Raw genomic sequence first — 7,195 nt, forward strand, 5'->3', positions numbered from 1 at the left:
CGATTAGCCCAAGATGTTTACAATTATTGGTTTCAATAAGAAGACAAATCAATCAAACAACCTGAGGCTTGGAATACGAATACTACTTGTTGAGTCCCCACTTGGAATAAATCTAGATACTGAAACAAAGTGGGTAGCTAGAGATATGGTAGCATTGGCTCCCCCACCACGGTGCAGACATACCAAATCTCTTACTCTGAAGAGTTGAAGATCTTATGAACTGAGGAATTTCCTATCTCTACAATGACTAGTACAAATTAGGGTAGCTTCAGAGGTTCAACCTCCTGCACCAACACGTATTAAGGTTTTAGGCTACTAAAACATTGGTTCGCAATGGGGGAACTTTTGGGGAAAATCTGGTGGCTATACATGTGGCGACAATAGCTCATTTAAGAGATATCCCAACCTATAGAACATAAATTTTTACACATTTGCCACACAAGCACTAGGGGATTTTGACTTTCGTCAAGACAACAAAGGTATTTGCATGTAGTTATCGAGAGAAATCATCGGTATAACGCAACTGCACCAGTTGATTATGGCTTTTGCCAAAATCATGACTATTTATATAGCAGACTGAAAGAAAGTATCACTTGGGTCATTCCTTCTCACTGGCATAAAGCACTAGGAGACAGGCCCTTTTCTAAAAATAAAAATTCAGGTGTTGTTAATCACCTTTCTCTTACACCCGGGATCCTAAAGGCAAGGGGAGAGGATAATTGGTGTAACAATGGGTCCACCCTATGATATGCAAATGCATCAAACACAGAAAACACTTGTTCTTTCCTTTAGAAAATTGAAGTGTGTGACTAACTAATAAGGAAGACAAGATGTAAAATTTAAACCCAAATTGTTTCGAAAGCACCACTCTTTGGTGGCCCTACAACAAACAAGTTAGTGCCTAGATTGTGGGGTCTTTGATAATCGATGTAGCTACACAAACGTTAGTAAAATTGCATCAAACAACAAATGTTAGCAGGTTAGCAATAAATTGAGAAAATTGAGATTCAGAAAAAGTATGTAGTAAATAACATAAACTACAAACCCGCTAAAACATAGTTCAAACCCACGAGAGCTAAGCCTAAATGCAAACCCGCAGAAGCATAGTTCAAATCCGCTAGACTATGGCTCAAACATGCCAAACTAGTAATCAAACCCGTTGTTTTGCAAAGAAATAGCAACCACACAAAAATAGAGATCAACAACAAACCCGCTAAAGATAACCCCCAACCCACTAAATTAACTTTGGACTATTTCAACTAACCAGATAAACTAGAGAACTTAAAGACTCAAAATTAATTCACCAACACAAACCCACTAGAGTAACTTCAAACTCGCTGAATGACCTAGATTGATTAATAAATAGACAGTTAGACCAGAGAACCCAAAAGACCTAGAACTAAGATTAATCAGTTCAAACCTGTTATAGTTAACTGCAAACTCGCTAAACTGTGAAAAAGCTAGGAATTTTATACCTGTAGACAAAATGGTAGGAATACATTCCCGCTGGACTTGGTAGTGAACCCGCCATTCCTAGTAACGTTCCCACGAGTTCATGAAAATTGAGCTAAAAAATCTGCAACTAAAATCATTTAAACAACAAAAAGCGTTAGAATGACCCGTGAAGTGGATCCCACCGGGCGTGCCAGAAATGTGTGAGTGAAGATGTGAACCAATAAAGAGATTGAAATAAAATCTAGCAATCTAAGCAAACACAAAATTCATTCAAACACTCAAGATAAGGATAATTTAGAAGTGAAATTGGAATTGATAAAATGAAATAAACAATACAAATTCACAACCAATATCAACTTCAATTTGATGTGTGCTCATGACGTTGTAGGTGCTCAATTTTGCTCCATGACGGTTGATGCAAGATGTGGATAATGACATGATTATGCAAAGGATGAGTTATTATACAGGCATTACGATAACGCATTATGCAAAAGGGTGGGTGATTTGCAAAAAAATGGAGGGATTAAATAGGTAAGGATGAGAGGGCATAGGGCTTGAAAAGGAGATACTTGTCCTCGACAAGTGACAATCCTTAAAATTCCATGTGGAATGAAATTCCACAAAGAGGACAAGTGGCTCAACCCAAGGGCAAGTGTCATGCGGGGGAATGACAAGTTTCCCTAAGGACACTTGTCTATTTGGGTGAAAACACCCAAATAATAAGGATCTTTTCCAAATATTGAAAATATTAGGAATGTGCACACACATGTGAGGGGGGAGGTTAGAAAGGATAAGGTTGGTTAGAACCCTTGGGTTAGGCAATAAAATAAGTTAGAAAAAGGGTTAGATGAGGGTTTAGGTTAGTAGGCATGTGGGGAAATATAATTAATTCTATAATGGAAAAATGAGCAAAATGACAAAAAGTGAATTGAATAGTCAAATTATGCATTTGATTTATTTAATAGAAGAAGGGATCACATTTAATCAATTAAATGATTTATGGTTGTCAAATAATTAATTAAAAGGGGACTATAGCGTAATTAATAAAAGTAATTAGATAGAAAGAAAGAAATTAAATAATGCGTAAATATTTAATTTAAAAGTATTCAGGATAGCTAAATTCAATTAATTAAATTTAATCAAATTTAGGTGTCTACAATATAATGTTGTAATAAAATGATATATACTATAATAATAATAATAATAATAATAATAATAATAATAATAATAATAATTTAGTTAATGGCTGCATTTTTAACTCCTATTATATTTTTCCAAATCAAAAGTTACAATTTTTAATGTTATAATTTTTTTTATATAATTCATAATCAAAGTTTTCGTATTCTTGGTCCAATATTGATTTGTTAAACTTTGATGAAGTAAAAAAATAATAATATGAAAAAAATTTGATATGTTATATAATTAATTGAAAATATAACTAGCTTATATATATTTAATAATATATATAGAATAAGCCGAGAGTTATCCTTCTCGAGGTGCCTATTGCAGTTTAATGTTGAAAAATTAATTAAAAATAGGCGCCTCGAGAAGGATACCTCTCGGCTTATTCTATATATATTATTAAATATATATAAGCTAGTAGCAATCGCAGCGTGAATTGGAAGACATAATTCAATAAGGATTAGGATTCATTTTGGTTTACTATTAGGGTTAGGATTTGATTTGGTTTAAAATATAGTAGGCCTAGTTATATAAGGAATAGGGTTCATTTTGGTTTGTTATTAGGGTTAGGGTTAGGTTTAGGATTATAGTTAGGGTTTACATTATTGTCGGAGTTAGGATAATAGTTAGGGTTTGGATTTACATCATGGTTAGTGTTACAGTTAGTGTTAAGATTGTGATTAGGCTTAGGGTTTAGGGCTATGGTTAGGACTATGTGTAGGGTTATGGTTTATATCATAGGGTTATGATTAGGGTTAAGGGTTAGGGTGAGGATTATAGTTAGGGTTAGATTAATGGTGAGGGTTTGGATTTACTTCATGATTAGGGTTAGGGTTAGGGTTAATGTTATGGTTAGGCTTAGGATTTAGCATTATGGTTAGGGTTAGGGTTAAGGGTTAGGTTTAGGATAATAGTTAGGGTTTACATCATTGTTAGAGTTAGGTTAATGGTTAGGGTTTGGATTTACATAATGGTTAGTGTTAAGATTGTGATTAGGCTTAGGATTTAGGGTTGTGGTTAGGATTATGTGTAGGGTTATGGTTTATACCATAGGGCTATGATTAGGGTTAAGGAGGGCTAGTATTATAGTTAGGGTGTACATCATTGTTAAGGTTAGGTTAATGGTTAGGGTTTGGATTTGCTTCATGATTAGGATTAGGGTTAGGGTGAAGTTTGTGGTTAGGCTTAGGATTTAGCATTATGGCTAGGATTATGTGTAGGGTTAGGGTTAGGATTATACTTAGGGTTTACATCATTGTTAGGGTTAGGCTAATGGTTAGGGTTTGGATTTACATCATGGTGAGGTTTAAGGTTCTAGATAGGCTTAATTTATAGGTATATGGTTAGGAGTATGTCTATGACTTGAGTTTATATCATAGGGTTAGGGTTAAGGGTTAGGTTTAGGATTATAGTTAGGGTTTGAATTTACATCATGGTTAGTGTTACAGTTAGTGTTAAGATTATGGTTAGGCTTAGGATTTAGGGTTATGGTTAAGATTATGCTAAGAGTTAGGGTTTATATCAATGGGATGGGGTTAGGGTTTACATCATTGTTAAGGTTAGTTTAATGGTTAGGGTTTGGATTTACACCATGATTTGGGTTAGGGTTAGGGTAAGGGTTAAGATTGTGGTTAGCATTAAGATTTACTATTATGGTTAGTTTTATGTTTAGGGTTAGGGTTCATATAATATCATTAGGGTTAGGATTAGCATCATGGTTGGGGTTATGGTTATGTTTAAGATTGTGGCTAGGATTAACGTTTAGAATTATGGTTAGGGTTATGTCTAGGCTTATGGTTTATATCATAGGGTTAGGCTTAGGATTAGGATTATAGATATATTTTACATCATTGTTAGGGTTAGGTTAATGGTTAGGGTCAGGTCAGGGTTGGGGTTAGGGTTAAGATTGTGTTTAGGCTTAGGATTTATGTTTATGGTTAGGATTATGTGTAGGGTTAGGGTTTAAATCACAGGGTTACAACTAGGCTTAAGGGTTAGGGTTAGGATTATAGTTCTGGTTAGCGTCACTTTTAGGGTTAGGTTAGTAATTAGGATTAGGTTAATGGTTAACGTTTGAATTTAGGGTTTAAGGTTAGGACTAGGCTTATGATTGTTGTTAGGCTTAGGATTTAGGTTTATTTTTATGATTATTTCTAGGGTTAGGGTTTATATAATAGAATTATGATTAGAGTTAGGGTTAGGATTTATGATTATGGTTAGTTTTATGTTTAGGGTTAGGGTTTATATCACAGCATTAGGGTTAGGATTAGCATCATGGTTACGGTTATGGTTAAGTTTATTTCTAGGGTTAGGATTAGCATCATGTTTAGGTTTAATATTTAGAATTATGGTTAGGGTTATGTCTAGGGTTAGGGTTTATATCATAGGGTTAGGGTTAGGGTTAGGATTATAGATAGATTTGATATCATAGTTAGGGTTAGGTTAATGGTTAGGGTCAGGGTCAAGGTTAAGGTCAGTGTTAAGATTATGTTTAGGATTAGGATTTATGGTTATGGTTAGGATTATGTGTAGGGTTAGGGATTATATTTAGGCTTAGACTTAGGGTTAGGGTTATAGTTATGGTTTGCATCAATTTTAGGATTGAGTTAATGGTTAGGGTTTGGATTTACATCATGTTTAGGGTTAAGGTTAGGGTTAGGATTGAGATTGTAGTTATACTTAGGATTTAGGGTTATGGTTAGGATTATGTCTAGGGTTAGGGTTTATATCATAGCCTATAAGGGTTATGATTATGGTTATGGTTTACATCATTGTGAGGGTTAAGTTAATGGGTAGGGTTTAGATTTAGAGAATGGTTAGGGTTAGGGTTAGGGTTAAAGTTTATATTAGAGGGCTAGAGTTAGGGTTAAGGGTTAGGGTTACTCTTTCATTTGGTTTAGTGTGAGGGTTGAATTTGGTATAGTGTTAGAGTTCAATATTGTTTACCATTCAATTTGGTCTAGTTTTAGGTTTAGGGTTCGATTAGGTTTAGGGTTAGGGTTTGATTAGGTTTAGGTTTATAGTTCAATTTGCTTTAGTGTCAATAAAGTTTAAGGCTAGTGTTCAATTCAATTTAGGGTTAAAGTTTAATTTGGTATATTATTAAGGTTCGGGTATAATTTTGTTCAGGGTCAAGGTTTATTTTGGTTTAATATTCAATTAAGTTTAGGGTTAGGGTTCAAATTGGTTTAGGGTAAAGGTTGTCATTCAATTTATTTTAGATTGTTGTCATTCAATTTGTTTTAGATTGGTTTTAAATTGTTTTAGATTGTTGTCATTCAATTTGTTTTAGATTGTTATCATTCAATTTATTTTAGATTGTTGTCATTCAATTTGTTTAGGTTTATAGTTCAATTTGGTTTAGGGTCAAGGTTTATTTGGGTTTAATATTCAATTAGGTTTAGGGTTAGGGTTCAAATTGGTTTAAGGTAAAGGTTGCCATTCAATTTGTTTTAGATTGTTGTCATTCAATTTGTTTTAGATTGGTTTAGATTGGTTTAGATTGTTTTAGATTGTTGTCATTCAATTTGTTTTAGATTGGTTTTAAATTGTTTTAGATTGTTGTCATTCAATTTTGTTCAGGGTCAAGGTTTATTTTGGTTTAATATTCAATTAGGTTTAGGGTTAGGGTTCAAATTGGTTTAGGGTAAAGGTTGTCATTCAATTTTGTTCAAGGTCAAGGTTTATTTTGGTTTAATATTCAATTAGGTTTAGGGTTAGGGTTCAAATTGGTTTAGGGTAAAGGTTGTCATTCAATTTTGTTCAGGGTCAAGGTTTATTTTGGTTTAATATTCAATTAGGTTTAGGGTTAGGGTTCAAATTGGTTTAGGGTAAAGGTTGTCATTCAATTTATTTTAGATTGTTATCATTCAATTTGTTTTAGATTGGTTTTAAATTGTTTTAGATTATTTTCATTCAATTTGTTTTAGATTGTTGTCATTCAATTTATTTTAGATTGTTGTCATTCAATTTGTTTAGGTTTATAGTTCAATTTGGTTAGGTTCAAGGTTTATTTTGGTTTAATATTCAATTAGGTTTAGGGTTAGGGTTCAAATTGGTTTAGGGTAAAGGTTGTCATTCAATTTGTTTTAGACTGGTTTAGATTGTTTTAGATTGTTGTCATTCAATTTGTTTTAGATTGGTTTTAAATTGTTGTCATTCAATTTTGTTCAGGGTCGAGGTTTATTTTGGTTTAATATTCAATTAGGTTTAGGGTTAGGGTTCAGATTGGTTTAGGGTAAAGGTTGGCATTCAATTTTATTCAGGGTCAAGGTTTATTTTGGTTTAATATTCTATTAGGTTTAGGGTTAGGGTTCAAATTGGTTTAGGGTAAAGGTTGTCATTCATTCAATATGTTTTTTGTGATGTTAGACTCGAAAGTGCATGACTAGTGCAATGAATCAGACACTATTTTCCTACACATGGTGTCCCTTGAATGATCATATGTAGGGATTTATTGAAGTAATTATTATTAAATTATTTCTAAATTATTTTTTGGAGATGTTGCATATGATGGATCATTCAACTCTAATATGGATTGGTCATATTTTTAGGACAT

The sequence above is a fragment of the Cryptomeria japonica genome, chromosome 7 (genome assembly GCF_030272615.1).
Source record: "Cryptomeria japonica chromosome 7, Sugi_1.0, whole genome shotgun sequence".
Classification (NCBI taxonomy): domain Eukaryota; kingdom Viridiplantae; phylum Streptophyta; class Pinopsida; order Cupressales; family Cupressaceae; genus Cryptomeria; species Cryptomeria japonica.